Genomic DNA, 22,691 nt, shown 5'->3' with positions numbered 1-22,691 from the left:
TTGTGCTTTACTTCTCCTGTTGGAAGAATACACCTTTCCCTAGTCTTGATTCATTGTGAATCCTATTGTGTAAACCATGTATGATTATGCATGTTTGATTTTCTTTTGGTTCTGCTTGGTTGTCACCCGATCAGATATTGGTTTCCTCCATGGCCCTTGAAATGAGATTCTGAAAATAGTACAAACTCCTTGATTATGATCATGAAGAAAATTTGATATAATTGTTGAAATTTGGGATTGAGATTCTATTGTAAATTATATTTCAAACCTTATTGTAAATGGCAACGAAGCCGAGTTTTCTTCCTGATTCTTTCCCGACTGAGCCTTTGAATCAGGTTTACCAATAAAATTGGTGTTGAGCATATTTGGTTATCATGTGATTTAAATTGTGTATTAAATTTAATATGGTTGCACATTAAAAATAAATAATTAAAAATAAAGGATAATTTTATGAATTATGGTATTTTAAGTTTTGAAATTTTTAGGGAAGAACAATTTGATAGAATGAATTTCCAAGTTGATGTATAAGTATCAGATGAATCAGGATCCCTACATTGAAAACTCAAATTATCTCTTCCTTGTTAAATTTCATTATGAATGAATCAATTGGACTAAGAGATTATGTATCTCATTAAATTTTAAAGCATAAATCAGTTAGTTATCTTTAACCTTTTCATGGATTTCTTATTGGCTGCATTAAGTTTTATATTGATTGTTATATGAATTATCACCCTAAACTTTACTTAGTCCAATGAATAACTCACATTATCAATTGTAATATCTTATCATGAGGAACTTAGACTATTGGAGTAGAAAACCAAATAGGAAGGAATTGATGAGGTTAAAATTGACAAGATTTCCAAGCTTTCATATATGTTGAAAACAAAAACTATGATCATGCATGCAGATTCACCTTTTATGATTGTTAGATCCTAATGATAAAGCATTGCATTATTGAATGAAACGAATAATTCAAACTCTTGATGGGTTATGATTGTATCAAGTCATTATAGATTTTCCTATAAAGGAAATTAATAACATATTTAGTCCTTGAATCAATCTTTTTTTAAGGTGATAGAAATTGTATTGAATCCTACCTTAATCATCTAATAGATTTAATAGATGCTCTATTAGTTTTGTAAGCCATAAGAAATTCTAAGAATTAATACTTGGGATAACATTAGGAATATTTTAGCCTTTCAATTTTTGATCCAAAAAAAAAAGAGAGTAAAATAACTTTTCATACCATCCCTTAAAGCAAATCTCAAAAACATCGACCTACAGGATGCTGGAAATTGTATGGAGAAAATATTTATTCCCTTGTTGAACAGAGAATATTCCATTTTGATTCATGATTTCAAATTTAAATAATAATCAATAAATTAATTGTAAATAACCTAAGTAACTTATTATGGTCTTCAATATCCTAAATATCTAATTTTGCGACCATAAAACTTTATTGCATAAATGCCTCACCTCCTTCTTCAACATCAGTATGGAGGGAAGAATATAGTAATGTTTTAAATTTTGTGTGTGTAAGTCTAAGTCATCATAAATGATGATGTCACCCCTGCCCCCTCATCTCGCCTTGGGCCAAGCGTACTGGAAAAAAATGCTAGCTCACGTCTTCTTTTGGCTTGGAATGCATTAATTTAAAGGATGTTTTTTAACCCCCCTTGTTTATCGCTGACCTTGGGGGCTCGTCCTTGCTTGATGGGATGGTGTACACTGGCACAGGTTAGAGAGCTTGGGCAACGCACTCAACTCTTGGAAAGAGCGTAGGCTTTGGGTAGAGGGGGTAGGGGGTGACGTGGCGGCAGGAGGGTTTGGTAGGGTTAGTGGTTAGGTGTTAGTTAGTAGGTAGGCTTAGTTAGTAGTATTTAATTTAAATATATTTCAGATTCAATGTAGTTAATAATTTAAAATATGGTTTAGTTTAGATTTAGATAGTTTAGTATTAATTAGTTAGTTGTTTGATTATGTTGTTTAAGTTTAAATTTGTTAAAGAGTAATTTGTTTAATCTAATCAAGTTTTAAGCTAGCATTATGTTGAAGTTGACTTATAACCAATTAGTTATTTAGTTAGTTAATAACTATGTTTGTTTAATTATAATTGTTTTAGGATTAATTGTTTAAGAGTTAAGAGTAACTTATATTGTTCTTATCTTTTAATATGTTTAATTCTTATATAGCACTATGAGTTTAAATAAAATAAAATAAAAATTTGAGATTTGCATTAAGTAATTTTTAAGTATAGATATATGATAAGATAGACATGATTTTTTGGGTAATTTGACCTTGATTAGCTATTTCAATTAATTTTAACCTAAAATTTATTAGATTGTCATTTAAATAACTTTATAATGTTATTGTGAAGTTAATGTAATAACGTAACTTAAGATTGATAACGATCTTATAGCAAAAGTTTTAATATCTTAGTGATGTGATTGTCTCCATGTTCTAATCTTAAGACATGAGGTAGAGAACCTGTACGTAAGATGTTATCTCAATCATTTCGAACTAGAGCATGCTTAATTATTAATCATTATTCAAAAAAAAAAATTTGTGTTCTTGCCCTCATAGTTTGGGCATGACATTTAGGTATTAGAGCCAGGTTTCAAAACTAGGAAACTTAAACCATTGTGCTTCCTTAACATAACTCAAACTTTTAATTGTGTAGATGCCACCTGTTACTCGTAACCGACGAGGCAGAGGTCATAGGACTAGGGGTGGTAGAGTGGGATGGGAGGATGGACCACCACCACCTCCACCTCCACCACCACCGAACCTGAACCAAGACATTATAGATGCACTTCAAACCTTGAATGGTGTAGTTTAGCAAAGAGTAGTACTTGTAGTTCAGCCAGTTCAGCAGATTCCAGTAGTGGAAGTAGAAGGACCCGGAGGAGGTAGGCCTAGAGTTAGAGAGAGGACTAGGAGTCCCCCACCGAGACAGTAAGAGGGTCAGGGTGAACATGAGGAAGAGTCCATACACTAGAGAGGACCCCCTATTGACAGACCTCCTAGACATGTAGGAGATGACATCAGGGAATTGATTCGACTCGGACCGCCATTGTTTATCGGTACCACTGAGGGTTTAGTAGAAGAGGCATGGTTGCAGAGCTTACAACGGTGCTTTGGGTTACACCCTTATGGGAGTAATCTAAAAGCATGCCTAGCAGTTCATCAGTTGAGAGGGGATGCCTCCAATTGGTGGCATCAGGAGGAGATCATTGGTGGAGTGAGGATGGACACCCTCACATGGGAATCTTTCTTAGAGAGATTTTGAGAGAGGTACTTGTCAGAGAATTTTTGGCAAAAATAGATAGAGGAGTTCCATTCTCTTTATCAGAGAGGCCTTACAGTGGCTCAGTACGAGAGTAGGTTTCTCGAGCTCCTTCCTTATGTGGAATACATGAAGGACGAGAAACTACGGTTGCATCGCTTTATCATGGGTCTGAATTTCTCTCTTCAGGGCCCAATTAGGATGGCCTTCCCTGCCACCTTCAGACAGGCAGTGGAGATAGCACTAGTTCCTGAGGATATTCGAGGTAGGCAGGAGTCACAGGATCGGTCTCAGAATTGAAACTCTTCTCAACATAAACCCCCTTGGAAAGGGAATTAGAACTATACAGCAAGGTCCTTTAGGGGCCCGCAGTCTCAGCAGCCAAAACCCCAACAGCAGTAGCAAAAACCTTCTCAGGGTTATCAGGGCTCTAAGCCCAAGCAGTGGCAGGCACAGTGTCCTAGGCAGGATCAGAAAGTACAGGCCCCACAGTCATCGTCAGTAAAGACTCAGCAGTCTTCTAGGGGAGGATTCAGCGGATCTAGTAGGACAGGAGGCCTACAACAGTTTGGGTCATAGGGTGCACGATCTTATACTCGCGGACCATGCTACACTTGTGGTTTCATGGGTCATATAGCTAGGGAGTGTCCGCAGGGATAGGCATCCAGTGGTCAGAGCCTGGCTTTTTCAGAGCTGATAGTTGCCGACATGGGTAGATCCCATAGTGTTTTTATAGCGGTTGACAACCACCAGGCTGAGCATCAGGCCATAGTTATCGAGGCTACAGGTATTATACAGGGCCATATGGTTGCAATTTTATTTGATTTAAGGCTACTGACTCTTTTATATCTCCATTTGTGGTGGAGCGTTGCTGGCTAGTGGCAGTTAGACAGGATGTTAGTTGGGAGGTAGAGTTAGCCTCAGGAGCCAGAGTGTTAGTTAGTTCTATGGTGCAGAGTTGTCAGATGCAGATTGGAGACATGTCCACTAGGACTGATCTACGCATTACCCCTCTAGGCTCTTATGATGTTGTCCTTGGAATGGATTGGCTTTATGCGCACAACGCCAAGATGGATTGTCGAGAGAAGAGGGTGGAATGTGTGGATGATGATGGTATCTCTAGGGAGATCTTCAGAGTGAAGAGGCCAGTGTCCCTTTATATGATTTCCACTATGCATCTTAGATGGTGCATGCGAAAGGGTTGTCAGTTGTTTGCTATCACTATTAGTGACCGAGAGGAAGATTTAGAAAGGGAGCCATCCCTTGATGATTTTCCAATCCTTCAGGAGTTTGCAGATGTGTTTCCTTTAGATCTTCCTAGTATGCCTCCACCGCGAGCAATGGATTTTCACATAGATCTAGTGCCAGGAGTTGAGCCAATTTCAAGAGCACCATACAGGATGACTACTCATGAGCTTAGTAAGCTAAAGGCTCAATTGGAGGAACTCTTGGAGAAGGGGCATATTTGACCTTGTGTGTCACCTTGGGGTGCACCGATAATTTTCATCAACAAGAAGGATGGATCACTTAGGTTGTGTATCAATTATCGAAAATTGAACAAAGTGACCATCAAGAATTGATATCCTCTTCCCAGAATCGATGATCTCTTTGATCAGTTGTAGGGTGCTTGAGTATTTTCAAAGATTGACCTAAAGTCGGGTTACCATCAGTTGAGGATTGTGGATAGTGATATCCCCAAGACAACTTTTTGTACTAGGTATGGCCACTACAAGTTCACCATGGTACCTTTTGGCCTTACGAATGCTCCAATTGTATTGATGAGCCTCATGAATGTAGTATTTTGTACCTGTTTGGATAATTTTGTGATTGTGTTTCTTGATGACATTTTTATTTATTCTCATGATGAGAGAGAGCATAAGAGCACCTGAGACAGGTATTGCAGAAGCTGAGAGAGAATCAGTTGTTTGGTAGCTTGTCGAAGTGTGCATTCTTTAGGCCTGAGATACATTATTTGGGTCATGTCATATCAGGTGATGGTGTCTTAGTAGAGCCACCATAGATAAAGGCTATCATGGATTGGCCAACACCCACCAGTGTTACTGAAGTGAGGAGCTTTATGGGCCTAGCGGGTTATTACGGACACTTCATTTCAGGATTCTTTAGATTGGCACACCCCATCACTTCTCTTCAGAGGAAGGGGAAGAAGTACGAGTGGATAGAGAAGTTTGGTAGAGCTTTTGAAGAGCTCAAGAGAGCCCTCATGAGGGCATCGATTCTTGCAGTACCAGATCCTATCACAGATTTTGTGGTGTGCATCGATGCATCTTTAAAAGGTTTAGGAGTATTCCTTATGCAGGAAGGACAACCTATTTCCTTTGAGTCTAGGAAGTTGAAGACTCGTGAACTCAATTATCCTACTCATGATCTAGAACTAGCGGTAGTGGTTCATGCCTTGGTGAGATGACGACATTTACTTCTGGGTCATAGATTCGAGCTTCATTCCGATCAGCAGAGCTTGCAATACATATTTTCTCAACTGAACTTTAATGCTAGGCAAAGAAGGTGGATGGAGTTTCTATGTGAGTATGATTTTGATGTACATTACATCAAGGGAAAGGAGAATCTGGTTGCAGATGCCTTAAGTAGAAGGCACCATGAGCTTTCATCTGTGACTACTTGTACTAACTTGAGAGAGTGGATTTTGCAGCACTTACCAGCTGATGAGCCTTATAAAGAAGTAAGTCAGTTAGTACTTTCTCAGAAACCCCTGGAAGGGAAGTTTGCAGTGTATTCTTTGGAGTCTGATGGACTTTTGTAGCATAGGGGATGTATGTATGTACCTTCCATTGGGGGCTTGCGCGAGCTCATTGTACTTGAGGCTCACAAAGCACCTTATGCAGCGCACCCCGGTGTTAAGAAGTTACATGCAGATTTGAGGTAGTTGTATCATTGGCCAAGCATGAAAGTGCAGATCGCTAGCATAGTTGCGAGATTCTTCGAGTGCCAGAGGGTGAAGGCAAAGCACCGTCATCCTGGTGGGCTTCTACAGCCGCATGAGATTGCAGTGCGAAAATGGGACACTATATCTATGGATTTTATTGTTGGTCTTCCTATGTCATCTCATCACCATGATGCCATTTTGGTGATAGTTGACACCTTGACCAAGGTTGCCCATTTTTCACCCGTGCGTCCTACATTCATAGCATGAGACATAGCTCAGGTGTTCTTGCGGGACATTTTTAGAATTCATGGTGTTCCCCGTAAGATCATATCTGACAGAGACTCTTTATTCACTTCTTCATTTTGGAGAGAGTTGCAGTCGGCTTTGTCCACCAGGCTCAATTTTAGTACAGCATACCATCCTCAGACCGATGGCCAAACTGAGCGAGTGAATCAGGTTTTGGAGGACATGCTACATATGTATGTGATGGATCATCAGGTCAAATGGGATGAATACCTACATCTTGTCAAGTTTTCCTACAACAATGGGCATCATTATTCCATAGGTATGCCACCTTATGAGGCTTTGTATGGGAGACCGTGTAGGACACCCTTGAGTTGGGATAGGATCAAGGATCAGGTATCTATTGGTCCCCAGTTAGTAAATGAGATGGAGCAGCAGGTGACCCTGATTAGACAGCGCCTGAAAGAGGCACAGGATAGGCAGAAGAAGTATGCAGATGCGAAAAGGATAGATCGAGAGTATCAAGTTGGAGATAGAGTGTTCCTGAGGGTGCGACCACACAAGAGTTCTATTCATTTCAGAAAGGGCTCTAAGTTGGCACCCTGGTTTTTTGGGTCATTCGAGATCCTTGAGGGGATAGTACATGTTGCATATTGTTTAGCTTTGCCACCTAGCCTGTCACGCATCCACGATGTGTTTCATATTTGAGTACTTAGAGGATACATTTATGATGAGTCTCATATTATAGATTGGGATGCTTTATAGGTGGAGTCAGACGGACAGCTAGCACTGGAGCCTATTCGCATTATTGCCCGAAAGACCCTAGTACTTTGAGGCTGACAGCTGGACTAGGTTAGGGTCCAATGGGTTTGTTACGATGAGGTCACAGTTTCATGGGAGGATGCAGCGCGGATGCAATCTTAGTACCCGTACCTTTTTTATGAACTCCAGGAGGAAGTTCATGCCTAGTTGGGGAGGATGTGAGGCCTCACTCCGACCCATCGTAGCATAGTGATACATTACCCTTATTTTGTTATTCACGACTTGAGATGTCTAGACATTATCTAATGCTTAGAACATATTTTATTATTTCATGTTGTGTGATGTTATTTTCAGATATATTTGATGATTTTCATTTAATGTTTCATGTATATGTATGTTGATGAAATCAGTAAATGTAGGATTGAGACTTTGATTTAAGAGATTTTAAATGATTAAGAATTAAGTAGGATAAAGAAACTCTAATTGATGTATGTTTTAATTTATGTGAATTTTTTAATATGTATACATTTATGTACATATGATTTTACGAGGCTACTGATGTGTGCAATGAGTGTGCAGATATTTTAGCCGAGAAACCCTACGGAGGAACAGAACTGATCTCTATGTGCTAAATTTGAAAACCTTGTTGTTCGTAATTCACATATTTTTATTGTGAGATGTATGTATGCATCTTCCTTGTTCATTGAATGTTAATGTTCGTAATTATGTTCTTTCAGTGTCACTTGACACTCGTAAAATGTTTATGTGATTCGGTGTGCTGTGTAGGGTTAATTGTTTAACCTTTGGACCAAGCTGGTTTAAGTTAGTGTCAATTTACTTCTGAGTTCTTAATCAAGGTTAGTCATCCCTTAATTTGGATTAGTACTTATTTGCAAGTTAGAGTAGTGAGTTGGACCTATTTTATTCCTAAATTTTATTTGACTCTAAACCCATTTCCTTAGGCTTTTAAACATGTTATTATTCTAACTAAAGGGTATGGGTATGGGTTAGGGGTCTTTTCCAACCCCTAAGCCCCTTTTTTTGACTTTTGAGGTCACTCAAAAAGTCCCTTTTTGCCTTTGTGCGAAAATTGACCATGGCTATCTTGAGTTATCTCACCTCATCTCCACTTAGGGTTTAACCATGGTGTAGACTGAGTTAGGAGTTTCTAGATTTGTTAGTAGGTGGAGATAGTTATTGCTCATTTTGGGTGGTTGAGTTGGAGGCTTATTTAGAGGCCTTCCTTGGACTAGTTGGTTGTTACCCAATCTCTACATTTAGAGGGGAATGCTTGAAGGTTGAAGGAATGAAAGGGGATACTCTACTCAAATTTGTTCATTGCCATTACCTCTTTGTGAAGGTAGGAAATTCTCATTTCCCTTATTCAGATTTTATGTTTTGTTTCATGTTCATGCTACCTTGTTGTTGTTTCACTATTTGTATGGTTGTGGGTATGTTGGGAAAATTTGAAAACTATGTTATTTTGGTTGTTTTCCTTTCATGTTTATGTTTGCATTTTTTTTTTGAGTTTTTCGTGCATGGGTGTTTTGGTATTACTCACCCTTGAGGAGGGCAGAAGTGACAAATTTAGGGAGAGGTCTATTTAGTTGGACTCCAACTTGTGTAGAGTCTCTTCTCAAGATGAGAAGAGGGATAAAGGATAGGGTATTATGGGCCCCTACCCATCAGCACAACCCTGGTATGAATATGGCATGTTCAAATGGAAGAACGAAAGTTCTTGGTTATTAGCCCCGATTGGGCATCTGAATTGGTGTTGTGCTTGACTTCTCATGTTCGTAGAATCCACCTTTCCCTAGTCTTGATTCATTGTGAATCCTATTGTGTAAACCATGAATGATTATGCATGTTTGATTTTCTTTTGGTTCTACTTGGTTGTCACCCGATCAGATATTGGTTTCCTCCATGGCCCTTGAAATGAGATTCAGAAAATAGTACAAACTCCTTGATTATGATCATGAAGAAAATTTGATATAATTGTTGAAATTTGGGATTGAGATTCTATTGTAAATTTTATTTCAAACCTTATTGTAAATGGAAACGAAGCCGGGTTTTCTTCCTGATTATTTCCCGACTGAGCCTTTGAATCAGGTTTACCAATAAAATTGGTGTTGAGCATATTTGGTTATCATGTGATTTAAATTGTGTATTAAATTTAATATGGTTGCACATTAAAAATAAATAATTAAGAATAATGGATAATGTTATGAATTATGATATTTCAAGTTTTTAAATTGTTAGGGAAGAACAATTTGATAGAATGAATTTCCAAGTTGATGTAGAAGTATCAGATGAATCAAGATCCCTACATTGAGAACTCAAATTATCTCTTCCTTTTTAAATTTCATTATGAATGAATCAATTGGACTAAGAGATTATGTATCTCCTTAAATTTTAAAGCATAAATCAGTTAGTTATCTTTAACCTTGCCATGGATTGCTTATCGGCTGCATTAAGTTTTATGTTGATTGTTATATGAATTATCACCCTAAACTTTACTTAGTCCAATGAATAACTCACATTATCAATTGTAATATCTTATCATAAGGAACTTAGACTATTGGAGTAGGAAACCAAATAGGAAGGAATTGATGATGTTAAAATTGACAAGATTTCCAAGCTTTCATATATGTTGAAAATGAAAACTATGATCATGCATGCAGATTCACCTTTTATGATTGTTAGATCCTAATGATAAAGCATTGCATTATTGAATTAAACAAATAATTCAAACTCTTGATAGGTTATGATCGTATTAAGTCATTATAGATTTTCCTATAAAGGAAATTAATGACATATTTAGTCCTTGAATCAATCTTTTTTTGAGGTGATAGAAATTGTATTGAATCTTACCTTAATCATCTAATAGATTTAATAGATGCTCTATTAGTTTTGCAAGCCATAAGAAATTCTAAGAATTAATACTTGGGATAACATTAGCAATATGTTAGCCTTTCAATTTTTGATCCAAAAAAAAAGAGAGTAAAATAACTTTTCATACCATCCCTTAAAGAAAATTTCCAAAACATCCACCTACAGGATGCTGGAAATTGTATGGAGAAAAGATTTATTCCCTTGTTGAATAGAGAATATTCCATTTTGATTCTTGATTTCAAATTTAATTAATAATCAATAAATTAATTGTGAATAACCCAAGTAACTTATTATGGTCTTTAATATCCTAAATATCTAATTTGCAAACATAAAACTTTATTGCATAAATGCCTCACCTCCTTCTTCAACGTCAGTATGGAGGGAAGAATATAGTAATGTTTTAAATTTATATTTGTAAGTCTAAGTCATCATAAATGATGACGTCACCCCTATCTCCTCATCTCACCTTGGGCCAAGCATACTGGAAAAAAAATGCTAGCTCACGTCTTCTTTTGGCTTGGAATGCATTAGTTTAAAGGATGTTTTTTTAACCCCCCTTGTTTATCGCTGACCTTGGGGGCTCGTCCTTGCTGGATGGGACGGTGTACACTGACGCAGGTCAGTGAGCTTGGGCAGCGTGCTCAGCTCTTGGAAAGAGCATAGGCTTTGGGTAGAGGGGGTAGGGGGTGACGTGGTGGCAGGGGGGTTTTGTAGGGTTAGTGGTTAGGTGTTAGTTAGTAGGTAGGTTTAGTTAGTAGTATTTAATTTAAATATATTTCAGATTCAATGTAGTTAATAATTTAAAATATGGTTTAGTTTAGAGTTAGATACTTTAGTATTAATTAGTTAGTTGTTTGATTATGTTGTTTAAGTTTAAATTTGTTAAAGAGTAATTTGTTTAATCTAATCAAGTTTTAAGCTAGCATTATGTTGAAGTTCACTTATAACCGATTAGTTATTTAGTTAGTTAATAACTATGTTTGTTTAATTATAATTGTTTTAGGATTAATTGTTTAAGACTTAAGAGTAACTTATATTGTTCTTATCTTTTGATATGTTTAATTCTTATATAGCACTATGAGTTTAAATAAAATAAAATAAAAATTTGAGATTTGCATTAAGTAAATTTTAAGTATAGATATATGATCGGATAGACATGATTTTTTGGGTAATTAGACCTTTATCAACTATTTCAATTAATTTTAACCTAAAATTTATTAGATTGTCATTTAAATAACTTTAGTATGTTATTGTGAAGTTAATGTAATAACATAACTTAAGATTGATATCAATCTTATAGAAAAAGTTTTAATATCTTAGCGATGTGATTGTCTTCATGTTCTAATCTTAAGACATGAGGTAGAGAACCTATACATAAGATGTTATCTCAATCTTTTCGAACTAGAGCATCCTTAATTATTAATCATTATTGAAAAAAAAAAAAATTTGTTCTTGCCCTCATAGTTTGGGCATGACACATTTAATCTTGATCCTCACTGATCAGATTTGTCACTTCTAGCCTCTAATTTCTTTTCTACATTCTCCTCTAACTAATTATACAATTCATATCTCAATTCACAACTCCTTATCCATCATGAATTCTCTATCTATGCATGAAAAAATCTCTCTTTGTACATACAATGTCTTACAATTATCCTTCCATAAGAAGACCTAATTTACTTAGGGTTAGGTATGAGTCAATGGTTGTGATTCACCCATTTTGCCACTTAATCCATTTCTTTAACTAATTGGTTGCATGTACTGCATAGGATCCTCAACATAGTTTTTTTCTTATCATCTAGAATAGCAAAATAATCCTTAACTAGACTAAAAAATTGTTTACATAGAAGTTTGTGTCATTACAAATAACTATGTCCAAAACTATTTACTCAACACTTGAAGTCTTTGATGCTCGACATCCACTACATCTTCAATGCTATAATTTAGTCTCTAAATGACTTGGCATCAATTGATCACTCAACATTTGAATCACTTGGCATTAACTTTTTTCTTAGCACTTGAGTGACTCGACACTTACTAGTTACTAAGAACATACTATATATCTCATTGAACATATACTATCTGACAACTTATGATCAACATACATTACTTGTTTGGCATGAACTAAGTTCTATCTAGTAAATGAGTTAAGTGTATTGTCACTCGTATGTCAAAAATAATTTGAGATTAACAACCTCAAAACTTCATAACACCCCTTGAGTTTATTTTTCTATGTTCTATCTAAATTAGATACTCATGCTGAGTTAATTTGCTTCAACTTCTATCAGACTTTGTTTTCTACATTTGCTCCCCCTTAGAGTAGTCTCTTAGTTTATGGCTCAATTTCCCTTGTTCTTCACTATCCCCATTATTTTCATTTCCCCCCCCCCTTTTGAAAATTATGTCCTAGGTGGTGTTTGGTCAACTTAACACCTTAGTGACAAAATATTGGACATCCTTTCACAGTGACTCCATGATTAGTTATAATCATGTGTTTTCCTAAAAATAACATACTGACTTTATTTTATTTTGTCAACTTGGGAGCGTAAGCTTGAGAGGGTGGCTACAAATTATATGCTCTAATTCCTCTTTAAGTCATTACAAATATAAAAAAGGGAATGTTGAAGGAGACATAAGCTAGAAATTGAAATAACATCTTAATAGTACTTAAAGTAATGTTACAAACAATAAATCTATCTATGCACTTATGCTGTAGGAACAGTTCACTAATTCTATTATCAATGGTTGTAAGAACATTAGAATTCTACCTTGACAATAAATAAATAAGGAAATGAAATATATTCTAATGTAGTATTTCACTCACCAAGTGGGCCCCCTTGGATGAGTGAACAGAAAAGACAATCAAGACAAAAGATGTAAAATTGAAATTGTATTCTATTCATTCATGGCAAGAGATTACATCTGATTAAATACAGGAGTAGATGCTACTCTTATGAAAATCAATCTATGTTATCTTTCTCTCCTAAAAACTTCTTTAAAAGCTATAGTGGGCATTATTTAAAGGGAAATGACAGCAACTTCATAACTCTATGATCACTCAATCAATGAGGATCAATTATAGATTCATAAAGTTTGTAATAGAAACATTATTAACAATGTTTAATACTTCCAAGAATATAGTAGATTGAGCGAACTATATTCATGAGTTACCATAACATAAAACATTCAATTGATATCTTTCTTGTTCATGGTGGTTTAACAATTTGGTCAACTTTGACTTAGTGCTATTGTACTAACTTTGAATACATGTGCCACATACCTACAAAACATTGAATGCATACAACTTCCACATACATACATTTGTTTCATCATCAATGTTAGAAAAAGGTGTAATGTTCAAGCTATCACTCTTTGCAAATCCTATGGCTATAGGAAGGAATCTACCCAAACATAGCATGCATGAGGAATCATTTATTAGTATGTAACTTTCCTTCATTATATTATAGAAGTCCATAGATTCAAGAAAACATAGCATATATATGAACTATCTATACTTCAACTTCATGTCTTAACATACATATAACACATTCATAAAAACATAAGTTCATTTTCTTAAAACCATAAAGTCACAATTGTTTCTACAAGATAATTGTCTAAAAATTAGATAAAAGAATCACAAAATAATGTCTTTTTAGATGCTTATAATTCCCCCCAACTGATCTATTGCTAGTCCATAGCAACCATCAAGTTCCTGATCTAGGCCTAAACTCTCCAGTCACTAGGTTTTCATTCTCCAAGCTCATTTTGAACATAGTCAAAATAACCATAATTTTTCTTGAGCCTACTGTAGTGCCACTCTTTAGCTGCCATATCATGCTCCTTTCCATTATCATTTGCTACAATTAGTGGCTGTAGGAGAATAAGAGTGGATACCTTAGTGGAAGCCAATGTTTGCACTGATTTCTCCCCAACTTAATATACCAAAGAACCCTAATAGTAGAAAGAGTCAAATTTTGATAGGAGTGAGGTTATATTATCCTTAAGTCATATGGTATCCTTGTCCACTATTACCTTGAACCAAAAATTGTTGTCTCAACATCTTGAGATGAGTGTTGTTCCTAGTCTATAAAATCTCATTCTTTGATTGAACACACCTAACTAGATCCTACAAGGTTTCCCATAATAGAAATTCAATGTAGAAATGTTTGTCTAGAGTATTGAACCTCTAGTCTCATGAGCAGTGATGTTGTAATTTAATTCAACCTATAAGGTGTAGCTTGGTGTTCTCTATGTATTTCATTTTTTATCCACAACATCACTTCTCTCAACTACACATCCCCTATATACAAGAGTGAGTTCCACTTTGTGTCATTAGGTACTACCAGATTATGGAGATATAATTCATAGAGTAATTTTTTCAAATCCATGTGAATAGATTGGAATGAATCATAAAACTCATGTGGGGTAGTAGAGAGATTAAAACCTTCCACAATTCTAGTCAATTTAAAATTATCAAGTTGCTCTTTAAGGAACAAGGCAAATATTGGCGATGGTGACCTATTTACAATCATGTTGTAGGTGAGCCAAAACCTTGAAATGTAGGGTATGCAAGTATGTGTAATATCCTTTGCACATGAAATACTAGATGATAAATACTAAAGGCTGAATAAAATCCATTGACAAGGATAATCTAGATGTACCCTACTTCTTGTTAATTTCAAGCATAGGATCCAGATGTATAATCAATTGTGCCCTAGTTGTCTGTAGGTCAAACTCTTTTTCCCAATTTTCACCTTCTTGGGGTAACCTAGTGACCTTAGCTATCACCTCTTTTGTGAACTCAATTATTAGGCCATTAACTTCTAAAATTCCATCCTTTAAGGTGCTCATGAATTGAAGAGTGGCCTCTTCATCAAATCCTTTTAGACTAAGACAATAATCCAACCATCCCCTTCTTCTAAACATCTCACAATTGACTACATCACCCTAAATAACCCAATAATCAACTAGCCCATACCACTAGAGTCCTCTACCCATTGTTGGCTTCAACAAAATTTTGGAAAAATTGTGATGTTTCAAAGCTTTAGAATCAAAGTTTATGAAATATTATAACATTGGTTATCTTAGAAAATGGCATGTACTTGGAGAGTTTAATGCACAATATCTCATAATATCCTTCTTGAACAAAGTTTCATAATTTTTGCTCATGTACAAGTTTGTCACCTGAACACGTTGCAAATTATCATTAAAAGTTAAGTAACTACTTTTAATTTCCTTAATTTCATAATGATGCAATTTCACAAAAGGAAAAGTCATCAACATGTGACTTTAAGCATTCAATTACTTCTAGTCATTTCGGTTAACCTTTTAAAGTTACCTATAATTTAAAATTGATTTGAAAAAAAAATATTTAAATATTTCCCTCCTCCCAACTATGAAAAGGAATGGGTCCCACTAGGCCAAGATATGCTAGAGTGAATAATTATAAATAATACCAATTCCTAACAAAGTATGAATACAATAAAATAAAATGCATGCAGAGTTACGCAATATTTACCTAACAACTGTTGTAGGAAAGATGTTTTAGAAAAGATCATCAGAATTGATAGAGTGATGGATGGGATGGTAAGGCGGGAAAGAGAGAAGGTGTAGTGGAGTGGGTGGTGAAGAAATTAATTTCAAGAAGAAAGTTTTTATTATGAATGCCTTGAACATAGTGAAAAAGTATCAGGAGTCAGGGTAGGAGACCCAGACTCTTTGGCTATAGGAACGAGAATATCCTCACTATGTTGGAATTTCTACATGAACTCGTCATGACTAATGGGTTTATTGTAAAGCTTGAGGCAGTGCCCAATTACAAGTAACTTGATGTGAATAGGATCAATGGTAGATAACTAAACTACACCATTTGGAAATACAAGAATAATCACATATGGTTGTAGCCAGTGTGTTTTAAACTTCCCTAGATTATGGTATTATTTCGAGTCATAAAGGAGATGCCAATCTCCTATAGAAAACATTTTCTATTTGATAAACCTATTATACGACTATTTTCTTTGATGTTGAATGAGTTCAATGATGTTCATTAAAAATTTGCTCCATTCATTATGACTATTTAAACTTAGGATTCAGTTATGTTTTCCAATAGTGAGTTCCATATCAAGCTTCAAGGTAGTCCTCCATGTTTTATATTCAAAATCCATACGCATTACAACTAACCTACCATAGGCAAGCTCAAAAGGAGTAAAACTAGTTGTGGATTTCTAGGTGGTTCGATAGGCCTAGAGAGCTTGAGGAAGGCATGTAGCCCAATCCTTTCTATCAAGTGCTACTATCTTTCTAAGGATGGATTCTATCTCCCTATTAGTAATTTCTACTTGAGCATTAGCCCATGGATGATAAGGTGATGATCTACCATGCTAGATTGTATACTCATACATAAGAGTAGTTATTAAATGTGAGGGAAACTAGGCCCCTTGATCAGATGTCAAATCCTTAGGGACTCCAAATCATGTAAAGATGGATCCATACAAAAACTTTTCCATGTTAGTATCACTTGGTTATTTCATGGATTTAGCCTCTATCCATGTGGTTACATAGTCAGTGCAAACTAGAATGTAGGATTTGCCTTGTGAAGAAGGTTCAAAAGGTCCTACAAAGTCAATCCCCCATTTTTCAAAGGGTGCAACAACTACTTAAGGTTGTAGGGGAATTTCATCTGATTTAGTGAGTCTTCCCATTCACTAACACTTCTCACATTTCTTTGTATATCTAGTTGTGTCCTTGTGCAAGCTTGGTCAATAATATCTAGTTGTCAAGATTTTTAAAGCTATTCATTTAGCTACAAAGTGACTACCATAGGGCTCATCATGGCATACCCTTAAGACATCATATGTTTCATCCTATCTTAAACACCAATGCATGACTTGGTCAAGTCAAATATAGAACATATTTCTAGGAATCCATGAATAGTTAAAGCTCCCCTTTGCTAGTAACTTTCTTTCTTTGGCAAACAAGTGAACGAGAATTTTACCCGTGGCAAGATAGTTAGCAATATCTACATACTATGGATTCTGTGTTGACAACAAAAAAAGGTATTCATTTGGAAAACTATCATCAATGGATGTAGGATCATCAGGGACATGCAACTAGGAGAGAAAGTTGGCTACCACATTGGCCTTTCCAAGTCTATCTACTATGGTGATATCAAATTCTTGTATCAGTAACAACAAATGAACTAATCTTCCTTATATTATAGACTTTTTCACCAAATATTTTATACCAGAGTGGTCAATGTGGACAAATATTTCATAGCTAGTAATATAGTACCAAAATTTATTAAGGACATAGATGACTGCAAGTAATGCCTTTTCAGTAACTATGTAATTAAACTCTACACCTTGCAATTTTTTACTGATGATATATATGACATGTTCAATTGAGTCTACCTTTTATCCTAGCACAACACCTATAGCATAGTCTAAGGCATTTGTATGAATGTGGAAAGGTAGTCCCTAATTGGGTCATCTCAAAATAGGTGTTGGGTAAAAGTACAAAGTTGTGTCACCTTTTAGGCTGACTTATCAGAATGATTGAATTTGACTATTTCTATTTAAAAATCAATTTTATTGAAACATATGATATAGAAAGATTCATTCTAGCAAAGTAATATATGGTCTCACACTTTTCCAATTGGAAATGTCTATTAAATTCATGTTTTATACAAGTTTTTATCCAATTACTAAAGAAATAAAATTATTTCATAAAATTGACGTTTCAACAACTCTTACTATTTTTTATGATAATTTTTTAATAACATATAAACACCATTTTATAGAGGTAAAAGTCAAGAATATTCTCATATAGAGTTTATGGTGTTTTAATTAGATACAGTATATTTTAATAAAAAAATCTTCAAGTACATATTTTAATACTCAAGAAGATGTCAATTTTGAGAAAGGAAAAAACTATTAAATCATATAAAAAAAATTAAAAATACCATGACATTCTAGAGGTGAGAGTCCTCTTCAAGAACATATAATTTTTCTTTTGGTTAGAATACATTTCTTTTGAAAATGTAGTGGGTGATGATAACTATCTATTTCAAGGGAGTTGAAATTTGACTGGTTATAAAAGATTAAATATAGGTCTAAAGCCAATTTTTTTCTTGATTGTTCTAGATATTTACGTTATCTATATTATAGTCTAACATCGAAGGGAAATAATTTTATTTCCATATAGTTTTGTGGTGGGAACTAGACCCCTAATTTTCAATGTTTTTCAGCAAGTAAAAAATTATCTTTAAAAATTAGGAATATATGTCAATTTTTATTCAAAATAATTATTAAATATTATAATCCTAAACTTCATCCATTTCTACACATTTCATTAGTTTACATAATTATCAAATTCTAAATAATACTACCAATTTTATGCCATTGAAGATGAATAGTTATACCTTTGTTAGCCTTTTCCTTTATAAAAGGGTGACATAGGTTTGTAATTTTACCCTGTTGTGGTAAGAACTTCCTTAAGCTATAGGAAAGATGTACCACAATCAAAGTCCCAAGAAAATTCATAATCATTTTTTAATAGGTTGTAGAGGTGTGTTGCAAGTTGACAAAAGTTTTTAATGAATCTTCTATAATATGTTGCATGTCCCAAAAAAATCCGTACATTTTTCTATTGTTCTAGCATAGGTAAAGTACTAATGACTTCAATCATTGTTGGATCTACTTGGATTCCCTTAAATGAAATGAAATGGCCTAGCACTACACCTTCCTCCATCATCATAATTTTTTTTTCACTATTTAGGAAAAGGTTATAGTCTTGAAATCTTTTGAGTACCATTTTAAATTATTTATTCTTCCTCAAAAGTAGCCCCAAAAATAGTAAAATCATCCATGTAGATCTCCATACAGTCAACAAAGATATATGAAAAGATACTAATGACAACTCATTGAAATGTGACAAGGGCATTGCACAATCCAAAAGGAAAAATTGAGTTGGAAAACATTCCCCATGGGGAGGTAAAAGTTATTTTTTTCTTGATCCTCTAGAGCTATTTATATCTAATTGTAACCACTAAAACCATTCAAAAAATTTATTTTTTTTTGCTAGATACGTTTTCAAGGACTTGGTCTATAAATGGAAAGAGAAAATGGTATTTCTTAGTGGCTGAATTGAGGTCCCTATAATCCACTCAAACTTACCATTTTTCTCCATTTTGAGCTACTATAACTAGGGGTGAGACCCATTGTCTATCAAAGATGGGGTATATAAAACCAACACTTAGTAGTTTCTACAATTCATTCTTAACTATATCTTTTGAAACATGGTTAACTCTCCTTTGAGGCTATTGAGCAATTTTGAAGTCATGATTGATGTAAAACTTTGTAATTGCATAGCATAGGATATAATCCTTTCATGTCCATGTAATCCCAAGATAATGCTCTTTGATTCTCTTGTAGTAACTACAACATAGTCTTCTTTAGGGAGGGTGATAAGGCATTGTTTACATTCAGTTTTTTCCTACACCAACTTCCATCTTAATAACCTAATTTGCCATGAATAATTGGGAAATAGGAGAAGAATCCATCTCATGAGGTAATAATGAGCGAGAGAGTGTGAAGCTTCTAAATGATGTGGTGAATCCAAAGATGGTAATATGGTCTCTAAGATACATTCAACTTGAGGACATGCTTGAGATTCTATTCCATATTAATTAAGAATAATGGATGAAATTGTTTCATCTTCTTCTTGAGAAGCTATAAATGATTCTCTACATATCATCATCAACTAATGGATGGAATTGAATTTTCGATATCATCACCCAAATCTAGCTAGAATACTTGGTCACGTAATAACAATGGTTGATCAAGTGAGTATAAATTCAGGTTTTTGGCATGAATGCCATTGGATATTGTCATATTTCTAGATGGGAAAGCTATATAAGCATCTATAGTGGCCGACCATGGTCTTCCTAAAATTTAAGGATATCCTCCCATATTAGCCTTTGGGGAGAGAACAAAAAAATCAAATAGAAACTCCCAAAAATTTAAGGTGATAGTGACATCTTCTATCATCCCATCTAGCTTAATAGTAGACCTATCAGCAAGTTGAAGTATGGTGGGTGTCTCTCTGAGGCTAATGATATGTAGTCAATACAATACCTCCTTTCTCATTAGATTTATAGATGCTCCTAGGTTAGCTAAAAAAAATTGAACTTGGATCTTGTGAATAGTGACTTTAACTACAAGACTCCCAGGGTTAGAGTATTTAGTTACAATTAATTTCTCTAGCATCAAGTCAGACATGAATAGCTTTAGGACATGAATATTTTTTGGATCTTTCCTTTTCCTTCTTGGTTGTTTAATATGTGCATCCTTAATAGCTTTAGTATAGGAAATGACTTCCTTAATAACATCCAATAATGGTTATTTTAGTGTCATTTGCTTTAGCTGATTAAGAAAATCAATGGCTATATTGTTTTCTATGGATTGACTTTCTTCTATAAACCTATGAGGAAATGGAGGTTCTTTGGCTATAGGAGAAGTTTGATTATTTGACTCATCTATCTACTTACTTGGAGAATCTTGAACTTCAGTTACTGTAGGATTTTGGGGTGAAGGAAGAGTGGTGCCTAACCTAAAGTGAATATCATTAAATGAGATATCATAGATTTTTTGTTGAGCCTACTGTTTAGTATTTTTTTTATTAGGATTAGGCTGAACTGGTAGTTGGGTCTTCTTGGGAGGAGTATTAATTTCTATAGGAGGAGGTATTAAAGCTTTCTTCTAAGGTGGTGGCAATAGGGTTTTCTGACTAGGTTGGGTATTCCAATTCTGAGGTTACTTCCAACCATGCTAGGGTTATCACCAACCTTGCTAGGGTTGTTGCCAACCTTGGTGGGGTTGTTGCCAATTATTATTTCCACTAAAACTAGTATTCTAATTTTTTTTCATTGATGGTTATTATTATAACTTTGAAGAGGATATTGTGGCATACCTTGTCTTTGAGCCCATGGTCTTCATTTAGAAACATAAGATAACTCTCCATTTTCATCAATGGCTTTAAACTTAGTATTCATTGGTTGTTTCTCCAATCTTGCAAGAAACTTACATTTGCATTGCCTTTTCTTTCCCTATAGTGTGGATAGTATTTAGTCAACATTCCATCAACTTTATCTTTCTTCCTTCTAGCTTGCATGGTTTCTAACTGAGTGGCTACATCGTTAATGATGTCTTGCTTGAAATCTAACAACAAATTGGATAATTCCATCTTTAATACTCATGAACTATCATTGGATTTATGTGGTAGATCTCTAAGTCCCCTACCTTTCTTCATAATGGATTTGGAATATTTTAGGCATATATACTATATATCAGTCCAAGTTTCTTGAGTGATATCTCCTCCTACCATAAGATCTAGAGCTTTAATGCTTCTATCATTCATGCCTCTTAGAAAAAGATGTTTTTTTAATTCCCCATTCAATTGATGTTGTGAATTACACTTTAGGTTGAACATAAATCAAGAAAAATAATCTTCTAGGGTTTCATCATCCTTTTGGGACATTTTGAAAACTTCATCCCCTTTTAAATCTTGACCCCTATAGTATTCTTTATACTTTGTGAGGAACAAGTTTCTTATCACAGGCCAACCTTCTACAACATTGGCACCTAACCCCATAAACCATCTTAAAGAAGCTTTTTTTAGGGTAGAAGGAAAAAACTTCAATTTATGGGCATTAATTATATAGTCATAATTTCTACAATGCATGTCAAACTCAAAGAGAAAGGTTTCAGGGTCTTCAGTGACTACACCATGAAACTTGGGAAGTGCAATAGCAGGTATGTTCTTCAAATTTTGGTTACCCTATTAAGGAGGGATAGGAAAAGGAAATGTAGGTTGAGGCTGATGCTGAGCCATTCTTGGAGGAAGTACTGGTGGTGGTAGTTGATAGATAACAAGGGCAAGTGAATGACCTTTGTATTCAGGTTCAACAAAAAGATCATTCAAATGCAAGTATTCTTCAAAGGATAAGGGTATTCATTCTTTAGCAACCAACAAATGGATTTTCTAAAATTTCTTCTTCATTCTCATTGTGATGTTCTTCAGGTTTAGGATTAAAAATATCTTCCTAAATATTATAGGGAAGCAATCTCCCAAGGAGGTCTCTTCTTCTATGCATGCAACATAATGTGATATCTAAACTAATGTAATGACATTAGGGTTGAATTAGATTGAAACCTTCCTCAACAACAATGTCAAAAATGGCTAGTCAACTTAATACCTTATTAACAAAGGATTGGACATCCTTTCACAGTGACTCCATGATGAGACATAATATTGTGTTTTCCTAAAAATAACATACTAACTTTATTTTACTTTGTCAACCTGGGAGAAAAAGCTTGAGAGGGTGGCTATAAAGTATATGCTCTAATTCCTCTTTAACTCATTACAACTAAAAAAAAAAGGAATTTTTAAGAAGACATAAGATAGAAACTAAAACAACATCTTTATTTAGAGCTTAAACTAATGTTCCAAATAGTAAACCTATCTATGCACCTATGCTATAGGAACATTTCACTGATTCTATTATCAATGGCTATAAGAATAGCAAAATTCTACCTTGCAAAGAAACAA

This window comes from Cupressus sempervirens, chromosome 11, assembly GCF_028749045.1.
Source record: "Cupressus sempervirens isolate cs-2001-9-10 chromosome 11, ASM2874904v1, whole genome shotgun sequence".
Taxonomy (NCBI): Eukaryota; Viridiplantae; Streptophyta; class Pinopsida; order Cupressales; family Cupressaceae; genus Cupressus; species Cupressus sempervirens.
This window is presented reverse-complemented; position numbering follows the sequence as displayed.